This window comes from Caretta caretta, chromosome 1 (assembly GCF_965140235.1).
Source record: "Caretta caretta isolate rCarCar2 chromosome 1, rCarCar1.hap1, whole genome shotgun sequence".
Taxonomy (NCBI): Eukaryota; Metazoa; Chordata; order Testudines; family Cheloniidae; genus Caretta; species Caretta caretta.
Window position 1 is genome coordinate 207,455,673 of NC_134206.1, and position 14,933 is coordinate 207,470,605.

The 14,933-nt window shown below is 42.4% G+C and overlaps 1 protein-coding gene across 8 annotated transcripts in view; it reads left to right on the forward strand.

The window, feature by feature from the left end:
- Nucleotides 1–14,933, forward strand: part of STXBP5L (syntaxin binding protein 5L) — a 430,597-nt gene that overhangs the window by 1,541 nt on the left and 414,123 nt on the right. The window lies entirely within an intron of this gene.

Here is a 14,933-nt window from a genome sequence, read left to right on the forward strand (position 1 = left end):
GAGAGTTTTGTCTGAGTAAGAAGTGTAGGGTCATCCCTGTGTTTGTCTTTTTCAGGTTTATTTTTCATAACGAAAGCTTCAGCACTATTCTTAAATAAAATAAAATCAGTACTAGCTTCTCAGCAATTATAACCAACACTACAACAACAAATTATAATTCAAAAAAATAAGAAATGAAATTTTGAGCCCAATCCCATTGTCCTTAACTTTGACATGAATTCTGTTGACTTTCACTGGGAGTTTTTCCAAAGAAAGGACTACAGAATCAGGTCCCTTAATGTTGAACTTTCAAGGATATCTTGTAAATAGTGAGGAGGAAAAATGATTTTTGAAAAAAATTGTAAGAAAAAAATTGCTAGTATGTTTTAAAAGCTGTATTAATCTTCCCAAAATAAACCTCATCCTTCAAGGTTTTTGAAATTCCAATTTGGTCAACTTGATGTACAAAACTTCATGAGAGGATGAACCATTTATTTTTATTTGTTGTTATTATTTTGCTTAATTCCTTTGAAAAATAAAATAATTTGATTAACATGGGGCATGTAAAGAAAAATAAATGAAGTTTACCTGTTTAAGATACTTCTTTATTAGTCAGCATAAAAGGCTATGGTTTGAAATTTGGGAAATGATCAAATCATATTGTAATCTAATTGCTTTTGGTTCTTTGGAAAAAAAGAAGAAATTTAAGATATTTAACCATGTAAAGCGATTACTATGAATTTATAGTGCACGTATCAACATAAATATTTAAAACTAAGGGCCCACTTCTGCTGTCATTGAAATCAAACAACTAACACAGTTTGGGGCATTATGGTTCTAATTCTGTTCCCAATTAAAGTCAAGATCAAAACTCACATTGACATCAGTAGGAACAGGACCAGAGGGAAAATTACTTCAATGAGTTTTGGATTAGGCTTTGTGTAAATAATAATGGGAATTTTGCCATTCATTACCTTATGTGAAAACAGGATCAGGCCCTTTGGGCCAAATTCCTCAGTAGTCTAAATGTGTGCAACTCAGTTGTCTTTAATGGAATTATACCTGTTTACACCAGGGTTCAATTTGGCTCCTTTTGTGTATGCATACAAAAAAAACAGTAATATGTCAAACTTCAAATATTTTAATCAGAGCCCTGCCTCCCCTTTTTAACACTACAGTAATAAAAAGGAAATACAAATAATCAAAAATATATTATAATATCATTGTCGAATCTGACTTAAATTCACAAAGTCAAGGGAATTCTGAGTTAAGGCTAAAACTCAGCATATTGAACTCCATGATGAAGTCATCTTACAGCACCTGTGATTTGTATTTGTCTCAAAATAGTATCATGTGATTATTACATGTCATATGTTGTAATACGTAGTCAAAATAGGGTGCATTAAGAACAGTGTCAGTTCATTTTCAGCCTTAATTCTGAATTTACTTATTACTTTAAAATATTTCTGTGGTGTTACTTTCAGATGAACCTATCTACATACATGAGTACATTAGTAACCTGTCATTTTTGGAAGATTTTGGCAGGCAATAATTGCTTCTCTTTTTAAAATCAGCAGACTTTTTATTTTTAAAAAAATATTATTAAGCTGAGTGTTAATATCAGTACAAGAAAGCTTCAGGCAGCAGCAGCACTTGCTTATAAAAGCATGGTACTGCAGAGGCCACCCTGATAGTATACAAAATATTTACTTCCTTTGATCAAAACACATAGATGCAATAAAAGCAAACTTGCCAAAATATTCCATAAATATGTGCTGATAAAAAAATACACTGCCCTAAAGATTATCCTTAGATCGGAATTATTCTGCTGTATGGCCTTTTGGTAATCTTATATGTTTGAGTAAATCAACAGAAGACCTATAAGCCCCAATCCTGCATTTTGTAGCACGTGAATGGACTGCTGTGCTCATGCAGGCCCTCACTGAAGTCAGTGGGGCTCCACATGGGCACAGCACCCACTCGCATTCTATAAGGTGCAGGATCAGAGTAATAATTTGTACCATAAACCAATGCAAAAGAAATGTTGCAAAAGCAAAAATAAAGAAAGAATCATAGAATCTAAAACTTGCCTTTCTTTCAAGTTACTCCTATACAGACTTTTGAGATTTCTGTTGAATATTATTCAACTGGAATAGGTAAGTTTTTTAGCTGCATGTCTGAGGTCCTGATCCTAAAGCCCTTGCTCACTCAAAACTCCCATTAAAGCAAATGGCAAATTTTGATTTTTATGGGCTGCAGGCTAAGGACAGATAGAGCAACAGTTTAGCTAATCTTTTAAAACAGTTTTATTTTTATTTCCTTTGCTGTGTCTTCATTTAGGTGTAGAACATAAAAGCTGACTCATACTTCAGAATTATAGGGCCTGATCTTGCATTTCTCACTTAGACACATCTCCCATTTGAAGTGAATGGGAGTTTTTCTTAAATTAAAACTGCAGGATCTAGATCACAGTTAAGACACTGGTTTTATTATTAACAGATTTGAGGGCTTTTTCCTCTCTGTGTATTTCAAAGGTGCTTATCACTGGGGTGTCTATCAGGTATATTGGTAAATTAGATGTAGGCAGAAAGCTAATAGATAGGAACTGAATATTTTATTTTATTTGGATGTGTTCACAATTGCCTTTTGATATTTATTTTCAAAAGTAGGGGACTACATTAATGATTTTAAGAATATAAATACACTAGGTTTGAAATATTGTGAGTTAAATTACTATTGCTTTTCCTAACAAGCACGATAAATTTACATGAAGGTAATATTGTAATAATGAATCAGTGGCAACCTCTTTTACAGTTTTAATATAATGACATGAAATTCTGACACTCTTATAGTTGTCAGCTACTGTGAAATCAGCAAACTGAGATACAGATCACATAGTTTACATGGCTGCCCTTGGGAGGTGGGTATTCATGTGCATATCAAAAATATATTGATTATAGCTGGATCAACTAAATCAAAAATTTTAATGTAGTAGCTGTGACAGATATTGCAACCGCATGCAGTATCTGTGAGGATCATTTTGTGTTCAGTGTATGAATGGTTTATATAACACTGTGGGCCAGGGATTGTATGTAATTCCAAGGGGGAAGGATTACTACAGCTCTGCAAGGAACTAAAAGCAGTAGCGGGGGATTAAGATGAATCATTTAGGTTATAAACACTCCAGAGAGGTACCACCCCCTGAAGAGGCTTCAGTATACTAGTTCAGACTGGGTTTTTTTTTTTTTTTTTAAAAATCAACAGACAAAGAACAGGCTTTTGGTGTGAAACAGCTGGGCTTAAGCTGACTTGGTGCCTTCTTTCTGATCCAGCAAATGGACAGGACCTTCTGTCCAAGAGCTCCAACCCTTGAAAAAAGGTTGGGAAAACTGGTTTCAGAGTAACAGCCGTGTTAGTCTGTATTCGCAAAAAGAAAAGGAGTACTTGTGGCACCTTAGAGACTAACCAATTTATTTGAGCATAAGCTTTCGTGAGCTACAGCTCACTTCATCGGATGCATACTGTGGAAAGTATAGAAGATCTTTTTATACACACAAACCATGAAAAAATGGGTGTTTACCACTACAAAAGGTTTTCTCTCCCCCCACCCCACTCTCTTGCTGGTAATAGCTTATCTAAAATGATCACTCTCCTTACAATGTGTATGATAATCAAGTTGGGCCATTTCCAGCACAAATCCAGGTTATCATACACATTGTAAGGAGAGTGATCATTTTAGATAAGCTATTACCAGCAGGAGAGTGGGGTGGGGGGAGAGAAAATCTTTTGTAGTGGTAAACACCCGTTTTTTCATGGTTTGTGTGTATAAAAAGATCTGTACTTTCCACAGTATGCATCCGATGAAGTGAGCTGTAGCTCACGAAAGCTTATGCTCAAATAAATTGGTTAGTCTCTAAGGTGCCACAAGTACTCCTTTTCTTGTTGGGAAGACTGTGGCTTACTAGAGCCCCATAAGACTGATGGGTGACCTCTGGTAAGCTTTTAGCATAAAGTATAGGAACTTTTATTGTTTTTGACATGTTTTGTAATGTTATGTTTTTACCTTGAGAATAAAGGTGCTTGCTTAGAAGGAGCTGTGTGGTAACTGGTAACTGCTGGTAATACACAATAGCTTTGGGAGAGAAAGCAATGCACAGGTGCTGGCCTTCAGGGAGAATGGCTTTCTGGAGGTATCACAGTGTAACTCAGGGAGCTGTGTACCCTTAAAACCCCAGTCAGAAAGGAGAGAGATGTAGATCTTCAGCCAAGAGAGGTGATGGCTGGGAGCTGGAAGCCTTAAGTGGGTGCCCTTGAGGGACCACAGAGAGGGAATGCAGGTGAAGTTATCCTGAAACTGTGACAGTAGCCTCATGCCAAAAACTGGGCCTGATCCAGGTGAAGTTAGTAGTAAACAGGGGTGTCATTTACTATGCGGTGGGGGAGGAGCAGCTGCCTCCCCAGTCCTTGGTGCTCCACCCCACTGACTTTTCATAGGTCTGTATGCTTCATTATGTCTTCCACTCTCCCTCCCTTCCCCAACTTTGGGTGTGATGATCAGGAGAGCAATAATTGCCCAGTTTTTCTCATTCATGATGCTGTTTTGGACAGAGAGCGTTCTGTATGCTGACACAACTTTGCCCACCCTTTACCCACAGAATTTTTCTGAAATGACACCCCTCATAGTAAAGCTTAAATTGATGTTAGTGGCAGAGAATTAGCCTCATTCTTTGGAATAAGCGTCGTAGTCTCTTACATTTTGCCATCATGTTAAATAGGTGCTTTCCTAACAGAAATTCACAGGTGAGTCCAAGCCACAGTCCACAATATGTAAGAACCTGCTGGACTAGAACCAGGGAGCACAGGGGTTCTGCACCACTGATGGTTCTGCATCTTCACTGGAAGCTTAGGCTGGGTTTCCGCTGGAGGACCTTGTGAAGCTGGGCACTGCAGGAAGTGCTGCCCAGAAGGGCCTGAGTGGCAGCCCTTTGCAGCACCACTGATTGGCTCATGCTGATATATAAACCCGGAAGCCACTATGGGGAGCTGATTGAGCAATGATGCAGATTTCTTCCAAACCAGACCTTGTCTTGCTGTGGATCCTAGACTCTGGCTTCTGACCCTGGTTTGTTATTGACTCTGCTATATGCCTGCTGTCTGTAACCTGGTGCCTGACTCTGACTTCCTGGTATCCAGACCCGGCTCAACCCTGACTCTGCTACTTGTTTCCTGATTGCAGCTGGGTAATTGACCAAGGCACACAGGCTGCTCATGGCCTGGTCCAGACATCATCTGAACTGGCTCTTGCAGTGCTGCTGCCTGAATTGCTTTGATGGGGATTGCTGGAAATTCTGGAGGATCCCGACCTAATGCAGGCTGCTCTTCCTGCTGCGCCCCCGAATATACCCTTCAGATCAGATAAAGGTGGGGCTAGTAGTTAGCATGCTCATTGGCGAAGTGCTTGAATGGGCTTCCTCCTGTTGGAGCAGAACAGCCCAGTGCTTTCCGACTGGGACTCCTGCCTGCAAGCCTTCTCAACCATCTTTGATGAGCTACATCGTGTCCGCTTCACAGAGGCTGCCCTCTGGAAGCTTTTTTGGGCAAAGGCCAGCCATCTCCTGTGCTGCTTTTTTCTGTTGATTTGTGGTTGATGTCATATGGAATGGAGGAGTCCAACTATACCAGTTCTGGTGGGGAATCAGTTAGGATGTGAAAAATGAGCTAGCCCATGTTGAAAATGTCACATTCCTAGAGGCTTTTATTAATCTTGCCTTGTGCTTTGACTCTTGGCTGCATGTTCGGAAAGAAACCCCTTGTCCACCTTGTACACCAAAGCCTGTAGAACTGAGTCCTGAACCTATGTAGGTCACCCTGGGTCACCGATGCCTGGTCCCAAAGGAGAAAAAATGTTAGCTGCAGCATGCCAGGACATGCCCTTGCCTCTTGTTCCACTTGAAAGAGCTGGGGAAATGGAGCAGCCCAAGCTTGCTGGGGTGGAGTATAGCCTGGGCATCATTAGAGCTCCATGCTCTGGAACCACTCCCCAACCTTCAAATAGAACCCTGTCTGGAACCATAGGCTTCCCCACGTTTCCAGTTGCTACTGCGGTTGCAGGCTATGGGCAGGCACAGCAGATCCTCTGCAACTAATGATAATAGACTACAGGACTGCTGCTAACTTTGTAGGTGCAAAGGCAGTCCAAACCATTGCTAAACCCACTCTAGAGCTGGTGGAGATGGTTGCTGGGTCCCTCCTATCATCAGGACTGATGATCCGAGAGACTGTCCCCTTAGAGACTATAGTAATAGGGCACCAGAAAATAATATGCTTTGATATGGTCTGCTCTCCAGTCTTCCCAATAGTTCTTGGTATTCCTTGGTTGGAGCAGCATGACCTGTGTATCTCCTGGTGGCGGAGAAGCAATAGCTTCTCCTCCAAATATAGCCAGAAAGCTTGCCTTGAACAAATCAACCAACCCCCAGGTGACCCGCAACCAGGGCCCCAGGAGTGAATAAGACCTTCAGAAGCGAGACCCCAAATGGCGGGGGCTAACCAGAAGCAATGATTCCAGACCAGAACCTCGACCTCCCCGACAAATACTGAGATACCTGAATGTATCTGAAAAGAAAAACATGGATTCACAACCCTCACACAGGGACTACAATTATCTAATAGACCTACAAACAAGGGCAAAGGTGCCACATGGATGGATATGCACTATGTTTGAGCCAGAGTTAGAGGCACTATGTGCATATATCCAAGAAAATCTTACAAAGGGCTTCTTTCAGAGATCCACCTCTCCAATGTGGCACTAGTCCTCTTTGTGTGAAAAAAGAGTGGGTCACTACACTTCTGCATAGACAATCATGCATTGAATCAGGTGACTATTTGTAACCAGTACCCCCGCCACTCATCCCAGAATTTTTGGGCTGCCTGAGGTCTGCCAGGTTCTTCACTAAACTAGATCTTCAGGGGGCATATAATCTAGTGTGCATAAGACCTAAGGATGAGTGGAAAACCATTTTTCTTACCCGATATGGCACTTTGAATACTTAGTAATGCCATTCGGTTTAACCAGTGCCTTTGCAACATGTCAACATTTTGTAAATGATGTGTTCAAGGGCATCCTGGGCCATATGTGATAATCTACCTTGATGATATACTGGTGTTTTCTGAGAACCCTGAGCAGCACTGCCACAATGTCTGGTCTGTCCTGGAGAAACTATGGAAGCATGGTTTGTATGCCCAACTAGAGAAGTGCACCTTTGACCAGGCCATCCTTGATTGTTAGGTTACATCATCTCCTCAGAGTGTATTCAGATGGATCCACAGAAGATGGAAGCCATCTACAACTGGACGGCATCCATGTGCTCCCACACCACATAGTTTCAGACCGAGCCCACAGTTTACCTCTCACTTCTGACACAGAGCGTTCAGGTTACTGGATGTCTGCATATTCACCTTCTCCACATACGAGGTTAAACCCTTCTCCGCATACCACACCAAAAAAAAAAAAAAAAAAAGGCAAACCAAAAAGGTGAACCAGGTACTGGAACAGTGTTTTGTAAATTATCACCAAGATAAACTGATTCACACTCCTCCCAAATGCAGAGTTTTCATATACCAATGCTGACCATGCCGGTGCACGTTAGAGCCCCTTCTTCTCTAATTACGGTTTCCACCCCTGAATTATGGTTGCCAACAGTCTAATCTCACAAACCCAAAGACCCTTGCCCTGCCACCTGCCCCACCCCCTTCTCCGAGGCCATGCCCCAGTCAGTCAATCCCTTCTTCCTCACTTTCGCTTGCTCTTCTCCACCTTCACTCACTTTCACTGTGCTGGGGTCAAGGGGTTCAGAGTGTTGGGGAGGGCTCAGGATGCAGGCTCTGGGAGGGAGTTTGAGTGCAGGAGGAGGCTCAGGGCTGGGGTAGGCATGTGGGAGGGAGTGCAGGCTCTGGGAGGAAGTTTGGGTGCAGGAGAGGGTCAGGACTGGGGCAGGGGGTTGGGATGCAGGAGGGGGTGCAGGCTCTGGCCGGGTGGTGCTTACCTTGGGTGGCTCCCAGAAGCAGCAAGCATGTCCAGCTCCTAGGCTCAGGGGCAGCCAGTCAGCTCTGCATGCTGCCCCTGCCTGTAGGCGCCACCCCTGCAGCTCCCATTGGCAGCGGTTCCCGGCCAGTGGGAGCTGTGGAGTCGGCGCTTGGGGCAGAGGCAGCGCACAGAGACCCCCTAGTCCCCCCCAAGGGCTGCAGTGACGTACTGGCCACTTCCAGGAGCGGCGTGGAGCCAGGGCAGGCAAGGAGCCTGCCTTAGCCCCGCTGCGCTGACAGAGTTTTAATGCCTAACATCTCCCGGTTTGGCTTCAGTAGCCTCCGGGAGATAGAGCCTGATTCCGGGAGACTCCTGACAAAACTGGGAGGGTTGGCAACCCTAACCCCTGTTTTCACCTGGCACTACCAGCTGCCATCGACTGGGTCCAAAAAATCCATCTTATTCAGGGGAACTCAGGAACCGCCTAGCAGAGGCGAAGAAGGCTTACAAGAGACATGCAGACCACCTGCAACAGGAAGTTCTGGCATTCACAGTACGCCAGAAGGTGTGGCTCACTGCCAGGCATCTCCAGACCAGTCAACTCTCCTGGAAATAGGACCACTGGTTCCTGGAACCCTTCCAGATATGCCAGCAGATCAACCTCGTTACCTTTAAACTATAGCTTCCCCAATCTCTCAGATTCACCCAATTATTTCATATTTCCCTTTTGAAACCCTATACTGAGAACTCCTTCCCTGATTGAACCATACCACGGCTTCCATCGTTGAAATCCAGGGTCACAAGGAGTACAAAGTGCACGCCATCCTTGATTCCTGATGGATGCCTGTACTATCTGGTGGACTAAGAAGACCATGGCTCTGAGAAGCACACTTAGGAGCCTGCTTCCCATGTCCGTGCCACTCACCTGGTGGGGAATTCCACAGAACTCACCTGAATAAGCCTGGACCAGCAGCATCCCTACTGGACTAGAACCTACAATGATAGTGTTGCTGGGCTGCTGATGCTTCCACATCACCATTGGAAACTTAGGCTGCGTTTCCACTGGAAGACCCTGTAAAGCTAGGCATTGCAGGAAATACTGCCCAGAAGGGCTTGAGTGGCCCCCCCCTCAGCCTACTGATTAGCTTATGCAAGTATATGAACACTTATGCAAGTGTTATGGGAAGCTGTCTGAGCAATGATGCAGACTATATGTTTGCTTCGACTCTCGACCTTGTCTTGCTGTAGACTCTAGACTCCAGCTTCTGACCTTGGTTGTCCCTGAGTCTGCTATTTGCCTGCTGTCTGCAACGTGGTGCCTGACTCAGACCCTGCTACTTGTCTCCTGGTTGGTAACTGACTGGTGCACACAGGCTGCCCACAGCCCGGCCCTGACACAGTACATAGAAATGACTAGTTAGCTGTGGGAATAAATCTCATGTTAAGATTCTGGAAGATCACATTTATGATGCTTCAAATCTCTTGAGTTCAGAAAGCCCATAAATAGGGAAATTAGGGCTTTTATTACCTTTGTAGGAGATTGGTTGCTTAGGCATGATACAGTTGGAGAAGATTGAATGAGAATGAAGATGTACACTTATCAGACATAGTTGATATTGTTTATGCAAGAAAGTCTCCCATTGAGGAGAACATGCATAAGGAATATAGAATTGAGCATGCAGACAATTATATGTTTAATCTAGACATACAGAAAATGTTGGAAATTCATATTTGGGTTAGGAACACAAACCTGTGATCTCTCTAGTCCAGTATCCTCTCTCTGGCCATTGTCAGCACCTGAAACCTCAGAGGAAGGTGCAAGAACCCTACAGCAGATAGATATGGAATACCTCCAGTGGAAGTCCCCTCCTAATCCCCAATAGTATGATATTATTTTAAACCTTGATACCTGAAGTTTTTATTCCTTCCAAAACTTTTTGTTTACATTAACTGATGTAACTGGATATTCATTTTATCCATATAAACAGCCAGTTCCCTTGAATCATACTAAATTCATAGTGTTAATAGTGTAGGCACATAATGAGGCCAGATCATACATTCCCACAGAAAAAGTGATGGGGCAAGGAGACCTGCATGCAGTTCATTTTGCAGAATTTTCTAGGAGGCATCCCCTCAAGGGAGATTGGTTTGGGGGGCTTATGGATTGTACAAGGGTGATGCCTCCCAACCCCAGTTGATCTGAGGTTGAAATATCTACCCCCCAAGAAGCATGCAGGCAGTAGCCATCCTGCAAGGACAACTTCCCCTATGCCCTATCCTGGTAGTCTCCATTCTGTCGTTTCAGCAGGGGCTGTGTTGTCATTGGCTGAATGACACTGTCCTGTAGTGACACTGTGTAATAACTATATGATTGTGATTAAGACATTTTAGTGTTTGTGATGCCAGATTAGATTAAGTTGATTTTTAAAGACACACTAGATTTGTTTGCCTCCTTTATGGGTTCCATTGCAGGGCAGAGATAAGGTTGATCAGTGTCCTTAACTGTGCGTTTACATACGGTAACATGTCTGGATTTCTTTCAAGTGTAAGCTTAACTCTTAATTTCCAGGGTTTATAATGTTTGGTTCTTGGACAACATCCCTGCAAAGTATTTAATCCTAAATTACTAATATGTACTCTCAGCCTTAACACCAATTTAATGTAGTTTTTGTCTGGGAATTTTTTTGTTCTTTTTAATTAAAAAAATTCATTTATGAACACTAAACAAGAAACTCAAAGAGAATGTTCCCATCTCTTCTAATGATTTGAAGATATGAAGTATCAACCTTAAATCATTTTAATTTTTATGGCCAAATTAAGCCATAAAAGGCTGTTTTCTGCCGTTCTGGAGCAGCACAAAGTATACTAGCTAGGTAAACTGGGTTTACAGTTGCTTTGTTGAGCAAGAGTGTACACTCAAGGTTATCCCTCCTTTTTGAAAGTCCCTTCTTTCCTTGCACACATATTCCGAATTTCCTCTCCCCCACTTTCTCCATGTCCCTTGTGTGCACAGACATACTCCAATTTCCCTCTTCCCCCTGAACCCCACGTTCTCCTTCATGTGTGTGTGCACGCACGCAGAGTTTCCCCCCTCTGTCCTTCCCTCTCTTTTTCATTAGAAGTGGTGTAACATACAGCTTTAGAAAAGGAGAATTTAAGATTAAGTATAATTTTTTGCCATTATATGTCATAACTAAAATTTATCTGGTTTATAAGAACTTCCTGAGAGAGAAACACAAAAAATGGTCATCTCCTATTGTTTGTAAGAGACTGAAGTCATAGGTTGATTCCCTCTTTCCAAAAGGCCCCCACCTCCTTTTGCTCCCAATGAAAGAGAGGCCAACCTGTCCTCATGAAGGTGGTGGCATCCAATGCTGTCAACCCCTGGAGAGGAACATAAAGGGTACAGAAGGGCAGCAGCCCATGGCAGTGAGTGTTAGAGCCCAGACTGACGGACTCCAGTTTGTGCTACTGTGCTAAAAATAGCTGTGTAGATATTGCGGTTTGAGCTAGAGTCCAGTCTCTGAAGCCGACCTCCCTCCCTAAGTTTTAGAGCCCGAGCTCCAGCCCAAGCCACAATATCTACACAGATATTTTTAGTGTGGTAGCATGAGCCCTGCGGGCCCAAGTCTGTCGACCCAGGCTCTGAGAGTCACTGCCCTGAGTTTTGTAGATGTATCCTCAGATCCACTGAGTACAGTAGGACTTGCTCTTCTCAAAATAGCCACCTGAGGGCATAATGGAACACGTCAGCCATTTTGAAAGAGTTTTTGTGTAGGATTCTGTGTAGTAGAATATTGTTCTTTAGCATTTGCTGAGGGAGAAACTTTCATGTGTGAACTTGTTTTACAGGAGCATTTTGCAATGATGGCGCAAGTCTGGGGTTAGTGTCCTCTTTCCCTCTCACCATAGGGTGCGAGGAACTGAAGTGCTACCCTGGTATTCACCTGTCTGTGGACACTGTTTGAGAACATTAAAGGAAACAGGAGAGAAGAGAGGCAGTTGCTACTAGAGACAGTGAAGGGGATGCAGCACAGAGGTCAACTTTCATGACTATCCTGACCCAATGGGGTTATTGGCATGTATGCAGTAAATGCATTCCATTGACTGAAAAGATTCTATTGTACCTGCTACTTTTATGACATCTGATGTGGGGAAAAAGGCATTGGAGTTATAAAAATATTTTACAAAACAATAATGCCTAGCAATAGTATAGTATTTTTCCTCAAAAAGGGACCTATAAATTTGATCTCTAAGTGCTTTACAAAGGTGGATTTTCATCTTACAGATGGAGAAAATGAGAAATGGGAGAGGTGAAGTGACATACCCAAGATCATGCAAATACATTGTGCATTTTTTTTCTGTAATAAAGAGATTTCCAGGCTGTAATGCTGAGGCAGGGCTAGATGATCTCTCAAAGACTCTTCCAGACCTACATGTCTGTGATTCTGTGTTTAAAAAAAAAGCTGTTTATGTGGATTGGTTAACTTGTCACAGCTTATATAAGATGCTTGGTGGGAGTGAGAGAGGAGGACAGAGGGTTGTACGATTTGAAGTGTAAGTAGTGAGCATCTGGGGGAGGAGATAGCAGTGTTGTCAAGTACAGGTGGTTGATAATACTTAGCACTTTAAATGGAATGTGATGCTATCCCTGGATGGTTTTGTCCAGTTTTAATAGGCCAGCTCGCTAGCGAGGTTTGTGAATGATAAAAGATTGGTATGCAAGTGGGAGATGTTTGGTGCCTGCAGTTAGGGACAAATTTTGTGATTACATACACTTCGTATAGCTCTGAAGTCAACAGGATTGCACAAGGTGTAAGTCAATGCAAAATTTGACCTTTAACATTTAAGGTTCTGATTCTGGCTGCTAGTGGGTGTACTAGCACAGACTCCTGTACTCACAAGTAGCCACACCGATTTCACTGGAATGTGGTGCAGATGCAACTGTCCACCCTATCACATCTGTTTGCAGGATCACGGCTTAAACAGTTAAAATGGATTTCTTACATTTCATACAAAAAACTACAATAAAAGAACATTAATGTTGCAAATGGAAGCACTGAAAAGTCTGGAACCCGACACCTCTGTCCCCTTGCTAGTATGCACTACAATCTAGTCTTTAATATATGATCAAGTATTATTATTTCCTCAGGATACCTGCCTGATTTAGGACCAGATCCTCAGCTGATGTAGATCGGATTTGCACCGAAGATCTGGCTCTTTGTATACAGGTTGGATGGTGCACAGGGAATGAGGCAGCTGTTCGATATTTATTTTTATGCTCCTATTTCAGTGAGAAATCCTCTGCCTCATTCATTGTAGACTGCTTGCTAAATGAGTTGCAGGTCCTCTGATGTTTTCATCATTCACCACATGCTATCTATCTTGTACATGGAGGGACTCAACATACTTTCAGTGAACACCTGTGTAAATTTGCTTTTACTCTAGATTTACGCTGGAGTAATTGTAAATAGAAATGGGTAAAAAATAAAGCACACATCCATAAGACCCCTGTTTCATTCACTAATGTATCCCTGCTTCAGATATTGTATGCTGTTTAGCCCGCACACTGGGTGTGAGTAAATGCAGGGATAATAGCATGGGATCATGTACATAAAGATCTGATTCTCCGGCACCTTGCACATTTTGTAGTCATTACATCTGTAGTGAGACTGCAACATAAGGGTAAAACATTTTCATTCTGATTTGGTAGCATTTTATACTTACTTTGCACTGAAGGCATCAGGACATTAAGGGATGTTGATTTATTTTGCATTGACATTGATTTTATATGATTTTTATATGGGGGTGGGAGCAAAATAGTTCATATAACTGGTCATTCATAAGATGGATATTCATAAAATCAAGGTTCTACTATAATAGCAGAAGTTATTTCTCAAGTATCTTCATACACAAAAATGGATGAACTATTTCAACTGAAATATTTTAAACCTGCCCCCAGCAATCAAGACATCTACTTCTGGGCAAAGATCAGCTCTGGAAAATTTCATCCTCAAATATGAAAATTTTGGAAAGTTGTAAGCAATTGAAAAAAGACACTTTAAAAATGGAAAGACTTAAGCAGCCTTAACTATAGGTGATGCTATGTATTGAAAATTATAACTGTAATAAAGCTAGACTTGTTTTACTTTCAGATAATAAACTTCCATCACCTTATTTTTGGTGTTCTGAGTGGTGGTGAAGAAGAGACAGGAATGTTTCCTGTTAAGACTTACAGGAATGTTGAATATTTTACAGTTCTGGTAAATATCTGCAGACTAGCTCTCCATTGCACAAATGTTGCTCTGAACACAATGCATCTTCTGTTTTTAGATGATTATGGTTAGTGCTGCAACAACAATAAAAATTAATATGAACTACTACTTGAACTGCTTTGACTAAGGGCCAAATACACAGTCCCCATTTGAGATAATGGGTCAAATCTAGCCCGAATGAAGGCAATAGAGTTATGCCCGGTTACACAAGGTCTGAATTTTTCCCAGTGGTATTTTTACATAAGGAGTGAGGACCCAGGCCCAGAATCACAAAGGGACTTAGTCACTGCAACACTGAACATTGTAACGTCTAACTTTTAGGCATCTAAAAAATTATTGGAACAAAGCTGCAATCCACAATGCCTGAGCTAGGCACAGAGACTCCCTGTACAATGAATGGGGGGAGAGAGGCACCTCAGAATGTGATCCGCAAAATCCAGCTTGCTAGGCAGGGAACTTCCTAAGATGGTCAATTGGAGATGCAGACAAGAGGTGTTTGTCTTAAGCCCTGCCCTTCTCCCGGAAATAGGCACCTGAGTCTGGGCTGCAGGGAGACACTATCTCTGTTTGTGATCCATAGACTCCAAGGCCAGAGGGGACCCGTATGATCATGTAGTCTGACCTCCTGTATAACACAAGCCATAGAGCTTTCT